The sequence below is a fragment of the Nerophis ophidion genome, linkage group LG19 (genome assembly GCF_033978795.1).
Source record: "Nerophis ophidion isolate RoL-2023_Sa linkage group LG19, RoL_Noph_v1.0, whole genome shotgun sequence".
Taxonomy (NCBI): Eukaryota; Metazoa; Chordata; class Actinopteri; order Syngnathiformes; family Syngnathidae; genus Nerophis; species Nerophis ophidion.
The window spans coordinates 27,809,440-27,824,671 of NC_084629.1; the positions used below are offsets into that span (position 1 = coordinate 27,809,440).

The 15,232-nt window shown below is 39.3% G+C and overlaps 1 protein-coding gene across 1 annotated transcript in view; it reads left to right on the top strand.

Moving 5' to 3' along the window:
• The window catches only part of fgf14 (fibroblast growth factor 14), a 276,918-nt gene that overhangs the window by 66,519 nt on the left and 195,167 nt on the right, over positions 1 to 15,232 (top strand). The window lies entirely within an intron of this gene.

A 15,232-nucleotide genomic window follows, 5' to 3' on the forward strand; every position in this document is an offset into this window, starting at 1 on the left:
AAAGTATTGCACCCCCTCCCCAGATCAGTCGTACTGGAAATATGAAGTGAAGTGAATTGAATTTATATAGCGCTTTTTCTCTAGTGACTCAAAGCGCTTTACATAGTTGAATTGAATTGAATTGAATTATATTTATATAGCGCTTTTCTCTAGTGACTCAAAGCGCTTTACATAGTGAAACCCAATATCTAATTTTTACATTTAAACCAGTGTGGGTGGCACTGGGAGCAGGTGGGTAAAGTGTCTTGCCCAAGGACACAACGGCAGTGATAAGGATGGCGGAAGCGGGGATCGAACCTGCAACCCTCAAGTTGCTGGCACGGCCGCCCTACCAACCGAGCTATACCACCCCAATGGAAGGAAACGTGCTGTTCATCATTCACAATCCTTCAAAAAAATACACAGTCGCGATGAAAAGTTTACGTACACTTGTAAAGAACATAATGTCATGGCTGTCTTGAGTTGCCAATATTTTCTACATCTCTTATTTTTTTGTGATAGAGTGATTGGAGCACATACTTGTTGGTCACAAAAAACATTCATGAAGTTTGGTTCTGTTATGAAGTTATTATGGGTCTACTGAAAATGTGACCAAATCTGCTGGGTCAAAAGTATACATACAGCAATGTTAATATTTGCTTACATGTCCCTTGGCAAGTTTCACTGCAAAAAGGTGCTTTTGGTAGCCATCCACAAGCTTCTGGTTGAATTTTTGACCATTCCTCTTGACAGAATTGGTACAGTTCAGCTAAATTTGTTGGTTTGTCGAATGCCTGCAAATTTTCCCCACATTTTGGCCAATGAGTGTCATTTTGCCACATCGACAGTCTAAACAAAACTCATGCTTGTTTCTTGTCTAGATGAAACAGGACCAACGACAACCTGGTCACTCTTTATTGTTCAAATGGCACAATTGGCATCCCCCCGATACGGTTGTAGGGTATACCAGTATTCATTTAGTATTGCGATACTATTGAATCATATTCGCTACTAGACCGCCTCTGAAAAGTATCAGTCCAATGTAATGATACCAAGTACAGGAGCCTGTCCAGTTGATACTACTATGATTACTTAGATATTTTTTGGCATCACATCTTTTTTGGTTTAAAAAAATATATGTTTATAAACTAAGGTAATATGTCCCTGGACACATGAGGACTTTGAATATGACCAATGTATGATCAATAAAAAAATGGTGGTAGTCAGTAACATATTCATTTTTAGTCCCAGGAGAGTGTGAAAAATCTGAGTAAGATGATGGAATCATGAAAAACAAACAAACAAACAAACAAACACACTACCTTGTGGTGAGAGTGTCTGCCCTGGGATTGGTAGGTTGTGAGTTCAGACCCCAGTCAAGTCATATCAAAGGTTAAATCACCAAAAATGATTCCCGGCCGCGGCTGCCGCTGCTGCCCACTGCTCCCCTCACCTCCCAGGGGGTGATCAAGGGTGATGGGTCAAATGCAGAGAATAATTTCTTCACACCTAGTGTGTGTGTAATAATCATTGGTGTGTTGGCCCTGCGATGAGGTGGCGACTTGTCCAGGGTGTACCCTGCCTTCCGCCCAATTGTAGCTGAGATAGGCGCCAGCGCCCCCCGCGACCCCGAAAGGGAATACGCGGTAGGAAATGGATGGATGGACTTTAACTTTAATTTTACTAGTACTTTGTTGCACCACCTCTGGCTTTTTATACAATTGCAGCCTTTGAGGCTGCAATTGTGTCAAACAGATCTCTCAAATTTCTCTGGCTGATGTCGTCAGATCAGCTTTGCAGGTTGGAGTCCTGTCATGAAACATTTTCTTCAATTTCCACCACACATTTTCCATTAGACTGACATGACATTGACCTTATGTATCTTTCTTCAAGGAAAGTTTTTTACAGTTTTTTCCCCCCCTAAGGCAAGATGCATTCTCATCTTCAAAAATGAACTCATCATCCCCAAACATTCTTTCCACTGATGGAAAAGGAGGCGTGTCCAAAACGTCAACGTTAACGTTGTCATTTATTGAAGACGTGATGACCGCCATCTCAACTAGTGCCATTAAAGCTCAAGTTAAAGTACCACTGATAGTCGCACACACACTAAGTGTGGGGAAATTAACCTCTGCACTGCAAAAAGTCAGTGTTCAAAAACAAGAAAAAAAAATACAAAAATGAGGGGTATTTTACTTGAACTAAGCAAAATTATCTGCCAATAGAACAAGAAAAATTGGCTTGTCAAGACTTTCCAAAACAAGTAAAATTAGCTAACCTCAATGAACCAAAAATACCTTATGTGGGCCTACCGAGGATGTCGTGGTGGTTTGTGCAGCCCTTTGAGACACTAGTGATTTAGGGCTATATAAGTAAACATTGATTGATTGATTGATTAAAATAAGCATATTCTCACTAATAACAAGTGAATTTTTCTTGGTAGAAAAAAAAAGATTTTTGCTCAATATGTTGAAAAATATTCTCAAAAATAAATAAATGCTAGTGCCATTAACTTGACATAATGATATGCGCTCAGTGTCATGATTTAGTTTTTTAATGCCACTAACTGTGGCATTAAAAAACAAAAAAATACTTGTGGTGACGTGATCAGGGCAGCATGAACTATGACATGAAACAGGCATGAAAAAGAGTGGTCATAAACAGGGTGATGACGCTAGAACGAAAAACTGAAAAACCAGGCTTAAATAAGAATGACATGATTGAAACGGGTGCTTGAATCCAACACGTGAGACAGGTGAAACTAATGGCTCACCATGGTGACAAAACAAGGGGGTGAAAAAACAGGAACTAATGGAGTCTTGAAGTAACAGAACATAACTAAATAAAAACATGATCACAAGACCTGCAATGAGGTGGTGACTTGTCCAGGGTGTGCGCCGCCTTCCGCCCAGTTGTAGCTGAGATAGGCACCAGCGTCCCCTGCGACCCCAAAGGGAATAAGCGTTAGAAAATGGATGCGATTTACACTTGTGAGTGTTGATGACACAGCTTTGCAACAGCTGATATTCTAGTTTCAAGCATGTTTTACTCAATATAGGTCATAAAATCTCAGCAACAAGCTGTAATATCTTACTGAAATCATTTAGGACCAAAACCCTTAAAACAAGTAATAAACTCTAAAATGAAATCTGCTTAGTGAGAAGAATTATCTTATCAGACAGAAAATAAGCATATATCACCCTTATTTGAGATATTTCATCTTACATGGATTTCAGATTTTGCAGTGTGCATTTGACTCATCCCCTTTTTCACACTCTGGGAGGAGAGGGGAGCAGTGAGCAGCACTGATATTAACCCCAATTCCAAACCTTAATGCCGAGTGCCAAGCAGGGAGGTAACGGATCACATTTTTATTGTCTTTGGTATGACCCGGCCGGGGTTTGAACTCAAAACCTACCGATCTCAGGGCGGACACTCTAACCCAGGGGCGCTCACACTTTTTCTGCAGGCGAGCTACTTTTCAACTGACCAAGTCGAGGAGATCTACCTCATTCCTATTTACAATTTATATTTATTTATTTATGAAAGTGACATTTTTGTTAACAAGTTAATGGTGTTTAATGATAATACAAGCATGTTTAACACATATAGATTCATTTCTTTCATGAAGACAAGGACATAAGTTGGTGTATTTGATTCTGATGACTTGCATTGATTGGAATTAGACAGTGGTGCTGATAACGTCCGCATTTTCAAATGGAGGAAAAGAAAAGTCCTACTTTCTGTCCAATACCACATGAAAGTGGTTGAATTTGGCATCTCATTTGTCCAACTTGCATACTCGTTTTTAAACACTTTGTTATGAGAGTAGCATATGTGTGTGGCCCTTTAATGTCTGGCAGCAGGTGAGTGACGTCAGTGAGTGTGTGGGCAAGCAAGTGAGAAAGCGGTTGCTGAGGGCCTGGGAGAAATACATTGGCATCAAACTCCGTAGCTTGCTAGATTTTGCACGCTAGCTTTCTGAGACTCTTATTTTGTTAGCACAGGCAGGATGAAACAGGTCTTTTATGGTGAAGACAGGAACTGTGCAGTCGGTCTTTAGAGTTTTGACAGTAGGTACGGAGTCTCTAGAAATAAAATGTGTTTCTCTGCGTCCGCCCTGTTAGTGATTTTTTTCTTAAATATGAGCTCGCAGCAGCCAGCGTCATCTCACAAGACCCAAGGGTGCCGAGTATGTCAAACAACTGACGAAAGTGAAGTCTTGGTATGATTGATGATTGCTCATTTTTATGTATTTTTTTTAATGCCTGGCTTGAGATCGACTGACACACCCTCCGAGATCGACCAGTCGATTGCGATCGACGTAATGCCCACCACTGCTCTAACCACTAGGCCACTGAGCAGGCTTCAGCTGACATGCAGCCCCTAATCATCAACGACTGTGGAAGTGTGCACATTTTCTTCAGGCAGTCGACTTCATAAATCTCGTTGGACTGACTTTCATTAAAGGCCTACTGAAACCCACTACTACCCACCACACAGTCTGATAGTTTATATATCAATGATGAAATATTAACATTGCAACACATGCCAATACGGCCTTTTTAGTTTACTAAATTGCAATTTCAAATTTCCCGTGAGTTTCGTCTTCGAAACGTCGTGTAATGATGACGTGTACGCAAGACGTCACGGGTTTTTAGGAAGTATGAGCGCTACGCACACACACACAGCTAAAAGTCGTTTGCTTTTAACCACATAAATACACAGTCTTTTGGACATCTGTGTTGCTGAATCTTTTGCAATTTGTTCAATTGATATTGGAGAAGTCACAGTAGTTTAGTTTTTTTTTTTTTAGTTTATTAAGGATCCCCATTAGTCTACACCGCAGTGGAGACTATTCTTCCTGGGGTCCAGGCAAAAAACATCACACAACCACAGAACAAACGATTAAAATGCAGTACAACATGATCCAATAATAAATTGTCATAATACAAAAATAGCAACAACAAAGAACCAAAAAATACTAATAGATGTTGTTACTTAATAATTTTCATACCAAAGATAAAAATAGCAATATAAAAATAGATATACTGTATACATTTTTGCAAAAATAAAACAAAGAACCAATGGCCTAAAACACATTAGTGTACCAAAGACAAACAATAAGTGACGGAAAAGTATCATCCATCCATTTTCTGCTGCTTATCCCATAATCAATAAAATATTCAATAGTCAATAAAAACAGTCATGACATTAGGTACAATCTAAAATAATCTCTTTACACAATACTTCTCCTTTTAGTTTATTCTTAAAGCCCACTATGCTGGTGATTGATAGCAGATATTGTGGAAGTCTATTCCAGTAAGTGATTGCCCGATACATTACAGTCTTTTTCAAAACATCACTTTTGGGTTTAAGACGGGTGAGCGCACCTCTTTGGGCTAGCCTGGTACCGTAGTTGTGACTGTCACTGGCAAGCAAGAGCTGAGAATACAGATATGAGGGTTTATGGTATGTATAGATGTTTTTTAAAAATAGAATCAAACTACAAGCCAGTCTTTCATCAACTTTCATCCATGACAATTCATGATGCATGATCTCAATGCCAGTCCTAAATGAGCAATGGAGAGCTAGTCTGGCAGCTCTGTTTTGGGTAAGCTGGATTTTATTTAGATCTTGTTTAGATGCATTAGACCAGATTGCTGGGCAGTAGTCCATATGTGACAATACAAGGGATTGTATAACTTGCTTCATAGATGTGTTAGTTAAAAAATAGGCACTTCTTCTTATGATTGAAATGCTTCTGCTCATTTTTGTTACTATGTTTTTAATGTGAGTGGCCCAAGATAGTCTTTCATCTATTGTAACTCCCAGCAACCTGGCCTCTTTAACTTGTTCAACATGAACTCCGTTCAGAGAAACATTTAATATGCGTTCCTTTCTATGAGCATGTTTTGAGCAAATAACAAGACATTTTGTTTTGGAAATATTAAGTTTCATCTTATTTTCTGTAACCCATTTTGAAATCCGCATGACCTCATCTTGTAGTATAGTGCTCAGGTCGGTGCAATTATCTGCATGTGCATATATTGTTGTGTCATCTGCGTAAATTGCACAGCAACTATTCTTTAAAATACATGACATATCATTTACAAATATTGAGTATAATAAAGGTCCCAGGCAACTTCCCTGTGGAATACCACAATATAATGTTTTAATATTTGAAAGGGTTCCATTGAACATGACACATTGCTGTCTGTTGACTAGGTAGCTTTTCATCCAGTTAATCGCTGAGAGTTTAAAACCATAAGCAGACAGTTTTATAAGTAGTAGTTTATGATCAATAATATCAAAAGCTGCACTAAAATCTAGTAGCACTGTGCCAACTAATAATTTACTGTCAATTTGTTTTAGCCAGTCATCTGTTATTTGTGTGAGAGCTGTGCATGTTGAATAGCCAGTTTTATATGCATGTTGAAAGTCTGAATGAATGTTATTTATAGAGAAATACTTTTGAATTTGCTTAAATATAATTGTTTCCATTAATTTTCCTAATACTGGTAAAATGCTAATGGGCCTACTATTTAATCCAGTGAATGTTTCTTTCCTATTTTTTGGTAGAGGAGTCACTCTTGCGACCTTCCATACTTGAGGATAGATTCCTTCTTTAAAACTTAAGTTAAAAATATAGCATATCGGACTGGCTATTATTCCAGCTGACAACTTTAAAAGTCTACTATCTATATTATCATGACCACAAGGTTTGTCAGATTTCAATTCAGACAATAGATTCTCAATTTCCAATACATTGGTGACTGAGAATTCAAATGTACATTCTTTGTCCTGCATGATATCATTTTTAATAAGTGACTCAGATAGAATACCACTTACAGGCAGCATGCCATTTCTTATAGTATCAACTTTACTTATGAAATAATTGTTGAAGTAATTAGCAATTTCTTTGGGCTTGGTGATAAATCCTTCACCTGATTCTATAAATGCTGGTGTTTTTCCCCTTTTATCTCTACCCATGATTTGATTGAGAGTACTCCAAAGTCTTTTGCCATCATGTTTAACTTCTTCAATTCTAGATTGGTAGTACACCCTTTTTTTCTGTTTATTTAATTTGGTCACTTTGTTTCTTAAAGAGCGATATGCTAGCCAGTCCTCTGAGCTACCTGAATCTACAGCAACTCTTTTCCATTTATCTCTATCTTTCATCAAGTGTCTCAGGTCAGAGTCAAGCCAAGGGGCTTTGGCAGATCTGACGGTGAGTTTCTTGATGGGTGCATGCTTATCACAGACAGAAGAAAATGACTTCATGAATTCATGCAGAGCTGCTTCAGTATGCTTTGACTCAAATACACTGTCCCACTGTATGTTATGTACATCTTCAATAAAGGCATTATCACTGAAATGTTTGTAGAGTCTCTTGTATATAATTGTGGGTCCAACTTTGGGGACTTTCACTTTTCTTGCCATTGCAATCATGTTATGATCACTAAATCCAATTGGCACTGAAACAACCTTTGAGCATTTATCTACTGAATTAGTAAAAAGATGATCAATGCAAGTTGAAGACAATACACCAGAATTGTTCATATTTATTCTGGTTGGTAGATTTATCATTTGAGCTAGGTTACATACAGTGGCAGTGTCATCAAGCTTTCTTTTCATCGGGCAGTTTTTTGAGAGCCAGTCAATATTTAAGTCTCCTAAGAAATAAATTTCTCTGTTTGTGTCAGAAACATTCTGAAGCATTGCACATATTTTTTCAAGATGTGCTGCATCAGAGGAAGGTGGTCTATAGCAGCAGCAGATTAGTAATGGCTTTAGATGTGGCAAGTGAACCTGGATCCAGATTGCCTCTACATCTGTCAAGTTGAGATCTCGTCTTTGCTTTATTGGAATGTGGTCTTGTACATAAAAGGCTACTCCTCCCCCATATCTGTCTCTATCAAGTCTAATTATATTGTAACCTTGTATAAATATTTCAGTATTGTCAATTGAATCATCCAAATGAGTTTCAGAAATTGCTACTATATGTAGATCATTATCAAACATTATTTTACCTAACTCAATTGCCTTGTTTTTCAGACTACAGATGTTCAAGTGGGCAATTTTGAGTCCTTTTTTGGGAAGTTTGATAGACATTTGAAGTTAGTAAGGATTTGCAGAATAGATGTCAACCCTAAAAACACAAAAAACATATAAACCAGCAAACCACAGTCTATGCAAATTTTTCCAAATCATTTAAGCTTGTGACCATTAGCACTTGTGCCTGCTCAGGTGCACCATTTAGCTTTATGTAGACTTTGCAGTTGGACGACCATGTTGCTTGTATTTTTCCCTCTTTGCGTAGGAACCGAGCTCTTTTAGCAATATCAGCATTGTTCTTGGTTCTTGGTAGAGACATGGAGTTGGGAAGTTTTAGCCTTTAGCCACACAAACACACGGTGATTCCTTGTTTAAACTTCCTGGAGGTGAAACTTTCCTATGGATCAGAGCGCAGTCAAGAGAACATGAATCCCGACCACATGTCAACCAGCAGGTTTCGGTGAGAAAATTGTGGTTAAAAAGTCAGTTCTTACCGGAGAAAAGCTGAGCTTGTGTCGTCCATAGCTGCCGTCGACTTCCCTGAGACACTGCGCGTCAAGACACCCGTGGAGACACCCTTCTGACTATCAGGTACTATTTAACTCACTAAAACACTAGCAAGACAATAGAAAGATAAGGGATTTCCCAGAATTATCCTAGTAAATGTTTCTAAAAACATCGGAATCCGTCCCACTGCAATCGCGTTTTTTTTTCTTTTTTTAGTCCGTCGCTATCAATATCCTCAAACACGAATCTTTCATCCTCGCTCAAATTAATGGGGAAATTGTCGTTTTCTCTGTCCGAATAGCACTTTTTGTTGGAGGCTCCCATTAAAAACAATGTGAATATGTGAGGAGCCATCAAACATGTGACGTCATCGTCTGCGAATTCCGGTAGAGGAAGGGCTTTTCTGTTAGCATCGAAAGTTGCGAACTTTATCGTGGATGTTCTCTACTAAATCCTTTCAGCAAAAATATGGCAATATCTCGAAATGATCAAGTACGACACATAGAATGGACCTGCTATCCCCGTTTAAATAAGAAAAACTAATTTCAGTAGGCCTTTAAGTCATCCATTCAATCAAGTGACAAAAGTTACGTCATGGTGAAGATTGACGTGGGACCAGAAAGTATGTAGAAACAACTTTGTCAAATACTTTTTGGACCAATTTGTCAAACCATAATATCATTATGATAACGTTTTTATGAAAGAAAATAATTCCCTTTGTTTTCCTGTTATTGTAATGTGCAACCTAAATCAACAATGGTTAGAACTGCTCATATGAATTTAAGTAAAAAAAAAAAAGACGAAAAAAAACTCCAAAAGTATCTATGCCTCACCTGGTGTATAGTTCACCTCACGTCACTGGAACTAATGGAGTCCAAAACTAGCAGAAAAATAACAAAACAGAATCCAGACCACAGAACATGACATTCGTGGGCCGGAGGAACCCTGATGACGGTCCTGGTTCGGCCCGTGAGCCGTACCTTTGACACACCTGGTTTAAAGGTAGTCTAAATGCTGTGTTACATTTCCGAAGTGCACCACACTCCACTATAGGAGGTTCCTGTGCAAACATAGCGTTAAACGGCGACATCGTGTGTGTGTAATAAGTCTAAAGTAGGCTGTATGGAACAATGGGACTTTACAGTGATTACATAACAGCTGCTCTTGGCTCTAATCACTTTTCTTGCTATATTTACACATAATCTTCCCTTTAAAGGCCTACTGAAACCCACTACTACCCACCACACAGTCTGATAGTTTATATATCAATGATGAAATATTAACATTGCAACACATGCCAATGCGGCTTTTTTAGTTCACTAAATTACAATTTTAAATTTCCCAGGAGTTTCGTCATCGAAATGTCGTGTAATGATGACGTGTACGCAGGACGTCACGGGTTTTTAGGATGTATGAGCGCTACGCACACACACAGGTAAAAGTCGTCTGCTTTAACAGCATAATTATACAGTATTTTGGATATCTGTGTTGCTGAATCTTTTGCAATTTGTTCAATTAATATTGGAGAAGTCACAGTAGAAAGATGGAGTTGGGAAGCTTTAGCCTTTAGCCACACAATCACACGGCGATTCCTTGTTTAAAATTCACGGAGGAGAAACTTTACTATGGATCACAGCGCGGTCAAGCCAACATGGATCCCAACCGAATGTCAACCAGCAGGTTTCGGTGAGAAAATTGTGGTTAAAAAGTCACCACTTACCGGAGAAAAGCTGAGCTTGTGGCGTCCGTACGGCTGCCCTCGACACTTGTGAGACTTGGCCTCAAGACACCCGTGGACAAACCCCTCCGAGTATCAGGTAATATTAAACTCACTAAAACACTAACAACACAATAGAAAGATAAGGGATTTCCCAGAATTATCCTAGTAAATGTGTTTAAAAACACCAGAATACATCCCAATGCTATATATTTTTTTTCTAGTCCGTCGCTATCAATATCCTCAAACACGAATCTTTCATCCTCGCTCAAATTAATGGGGAAATTGTCGTTTTCTCGGTCCGAATAACTTTTTTTGTTGGAGGCTCCCATTAAAATCAATGTGAATATGTGAGGAGCCCCCACACTTGCGAAGTCATCGTCTGCGACTTCCGGTAAAGGCGAGCCTTTTTCAGGAAGTACCAAAAGTGGCAAACTTTATCGTCGATTTTCTCTACTAAATCCTTTCAGCAAAAATATGGCAATATCGCGAAATGATCAAGTGTCACACAAAGAATGGACCTGCTATTCCCGTTTAAATAAGAAAAAATCTCATTTCAGTAGGCCTTTAAGTGTAACAGAGCGTACACTCGCTGCCCATCCATCCGCCGACCGCTTCGAGCAGGAGGCGACTGCGGCAGACGGCAGCAGCAAAATAAAAATAAAAAATAAAAAAAGGCCACTTAGTGAAATCGAATCCGAGCACTCAGAGAAACGTCATTGCTGATGGGAACGCGTGTCAATCACTCAACACGCAACAAACCCGCACTGGTCAGACACTTCATTAGGTATGGCCTGCACTATATATGAGATCCATCTCTCCGGGGGCTAAAAAGAGCGGGACAGCAAAGGTGACGTCCCACTATCGCTGAGGATCATTGACGAGGAGAGAGAGAGAGAGTCTCTGCTATCAATCAATGAAGAAAAGAGGCAAAGTTTCCGTCGCAGAGGTCACAAAACAGCGCTCCAGTCGTCCACAATCAGTGGATGGGCACTGGGAGAAATAGCATTTTGAAATAACATTAAAAAGGCATGTTTTATTTTTCTCATGCCGGTTAATCTGGGTTTATGTTTGATCATGTTATGTTTTGTTTTTGGACTCTTGTTTGCCGTTTTTGCACTTCCTGGTTTTGTTGGTTTCCATAGTTACTCATTAGTTTCCACCTGGTCTCCAAGTCACGCCCCTGCCCTCAGCCCCATACCTGTTTCTCATCATCATAGTCACTATTTAAGTCATGGGTGTCAAATTTGGCCCGCCGTGTAATTTCACATAGCCCTTGAGGCAATATCAAATAAACATTAGAGCTGGCCCGGCGCTGTAACACCGCATTCACCGCTAATACTCTTACTTGCCAACCCTCTCGATTTTCCCGGGAGACTCCCAAAGTTCAGTGCCCCTCCCAAATTTCATCGCGGACAATAATATTTGGAGTGGGCTTTAAAGGCACTGCCTTTGGCGTTCTCTACAACCTGTCTCCACGGCCGCTTTTCCTCCATACAAACAGCGTGCCGGCCCTGTCACATAATATATGCGGCTTGTACACACACACAAGTGAATGCAAGGCATACTTGGTCAACAGCCATACAGGTCACACTGAGGGTGGCCGTATAAATAACTTTAACACTGTTACAAATATGCGCCACACTGTGAACCCACACCAAACGAGAATGACACATTTCGGGAGAACATCCGCACTGTAACACAACATAAACACAACAGAACAAATACCCAGAACGCCTTGATGCACTAACTCTTCCGGTACGCTAGAATATACACCCCCCGCCATCACCAAACCCCGTCCACCTCAACCCCACCGCCGAAAAGAGGCATTCAATTTTTATTTAAATTTTATTTGATATGCCATTGATATTTTTTAATTATTATTATTATTTGAAACTGGATTTAACATGTCACTATAAAGTTATATAAGCCTTGCTTGTTCAATATTCAATGCAAAACTTGTTTGGGTCCCTATTAAAAGGTTAATTCGTTCAACCTCGGCCCGCTGCTTTGTTCGGTTTTAAATTTTGGCCCACTCTGTATTTGAATTTGACACCCCTGATTTAAGTAATTTGTTTTCTGTTCATCGGCCTGGGAACTTTGCTTTGCTGTACTACTTGCTGCTTGTGTACTTGTTTTACATACCGGACTTTGTATCGAACCCTGATGACCACGCACCTACCTTGCCTTGCCACGCTGATTATTGATTTGACCACGCCACGTAAGATCTTGTTTCTATTTATGCCTCTGTGCAAGTTTTTTTTTTTGTACCATTAATAGTATCTTTTGTTTATTTGTATTTAAATTGTCATGCCATTGTGCTGTTTTGTTTGGAGTTTAGTATAGATTATTATCCGCCACTGAGCGCGCCCTTTGTTTTCCCTTATTGTATTATAGTATACAAATAAATTAATTATGTACTCACATTCTCGCCTGGCTCGTTCCAAATTCTCTCTGCATCGAAGAAGAAAAACAAATCCAAGTCAAAGTCCTGACAATTTTGGGTCATGCTGAACATAGTCCAGTAATTTTCTGCACTTTATTAGGTGTTAAACCATATTTGGTTTCTCAAGTGAGTGTTCAGTAAAAAGGTGTTATTTTTTAAGTGGGGCGATTCCTCAAAATGGTAAATACAGTATTACCACGCTTTTAATATGATTTGGTTTTCAATAGAAATGTCGGGTCCTGCCTGCTTATAGTGTAATGGGCTCATCTGGCGGTAATAATCTTATTAGTAAAAAGGACATTATTATTTTTTATGTCCAACGTGATTTTCCTCATGTTGTTTCATTTTTCCCCTCCTTTTTTTCCCTTTAGTTAATGCACACATGCCGCATGTATGTGTGCGTACATACACTATGTTTGGCCACCTGACTTGACTCACATATGAACTTAACTGCCATCCCATTCCTAACCCATAGGGTTCAATATGATGTTGGTCCACCTTTTGCAGCTATTACAGCTTCAATTCTTCTGGGAAGGCTGTCCACAAGGTTGCGGAGTGTGTTTATAGGAATTTTCCACCATTCTTCCAAAAGCGCATTTGTGAGGTCACACACTGATGTTGGTCAACAAGGCCTGGCTCTCAGTCTCCGTACTAATTCATCCCAAAGGTGTTCTATCGGGTTCAAGTCACGACTCTGTGCAGGCCAGTCAAGTTCATCCACACCACACTCTGTCATCCATGTCTTTATGACCTTGCTTTGTGCACTGGTGCACAGTCATGTTGGAAGAGGAAGGGGCCTGCTCCAAACTGCTGGGAACATGGAATTGTGCAAAATGTTTTGGTATCATGGAGCATTCAAAGTTCCTTTCACTGGAACTAAGGGGCCAAGCCCAACTCCTGAAAAACAACCGCACACCATAATTCCCCCTCCACCAAATTTCATATTCGGCACAAAGCAGTCCGAAATGTAGCGTTCTCCTGGCAACCTCCAAACCCAGACTTGTCCATCAGATTACCAGATGGAAGAGCGTAATTCATCACTCCAGAGAACGTGTCTCCACTGCTCTAGAGTACAGTGGAAACGTGGTTTACAACACTGCATATGACGCTTTGCATTGGACTTAGTGATGTATGGCTCAGATGCAGCTGCTCGGCCATGGAAACCCATTCCTTGAAGCTCTCTGCGAACTGTACGTGGAGTAATTATAAGGTCACACGAAGTTTGGAGCTCTGTAGCAGCTGACTCTGCAGAAAGTATCCGCTGAACCCTCTCTTTCAGTTTACGTGGCCTACCACTTGGTGGCTGAGTTGCTGTTGTTCCCAAACTCTTCCATTTTCTTGTAATAAAGCCGACAGTTGACTTTGGAATATTTAGAAGCGAATACATTTTACGACTGGATTTTTGCGCAGGTGGCATCCTATGACAGTTCCAAGCTGGAAATCACTGAGCGCGGCCCATTCTTTCACAAATGTTTGTAGAGACTGTCTCAATGTCTAAGTGCTTGATTTTATACACCTGTGGCCGGGCCAAGTGATTAGGACACCTGATTCTGATCATTTGGATGGGTGGCCAAATACTTTTGGCAATATGTGTATATAAACAATATATACCCCCTTTGAACTCCCCCTCCGCCCTTTCTCTTTAATATAGCAAAACTACATGACAATCATTTTGACTGTTAGGTGATTGAGTCCTTTATGGGGAGCGGAACCAAATATGGTTCCTGAAGTAAGAAAAGGACAATATTTTGTTGCTCGAGTATGCGGTATTGAAAGTGGACAATGTGCACTATGAGAAGTTGCAGTCGAATGTGTTTTTCTTCATAAAAATAAACATAATAAAACAAAATAAAAAAATGTGTATGCAGAAGATGTCTTTTATTGGGTGTGGGGCCATTAAGGTTCCTCCAGTTGGCGTTAAAAATAAATCCTACATGCTTATAAGGCAATACAAAGGAATACAATATATTTTTTTAAATGTCGCATTGATCATTAATAATAATGTACATGCTATAATCATAATATATATTTAATCATCTATTTAAAATATATGTAAAAAAATGTCATAAATGTAAATCTGATGGTCCCTATGATTATTTTCTTGATTGATTATTACATTAATAAGTGTCGTATGGCCTTAACTTTTTTTTTCCACAAGTGAGTGTCAGTAAAAAAAAAAGAATAAGAATAAATAAACATTACATTGAATTTCAAAAAAACGTTTATCTGCAACTTTTTAGTTTGTAAGGATTTACAATTGAAGTAATTAAGGGAGAACAATGGTTAAAATAGCATTCAAGTGTTTTCTACAATGAGTTTTTCTATTCCAAGTCACCCTTGGACCAAAGTGTATACTACTTTATTTTAAACTGTATTCATTTTTTATTTGCCATCTGTTGGCTTGTTTTAAACTTACCTGGTAATGTTTCTCTATCTTTAACTCATGCAGCCTTTTCCTTTTGCTTTTGCGCTTCCTCGACTGTATCGCTTTCCTCGACCCAAATTTTAATAATAAATGTGGGCTC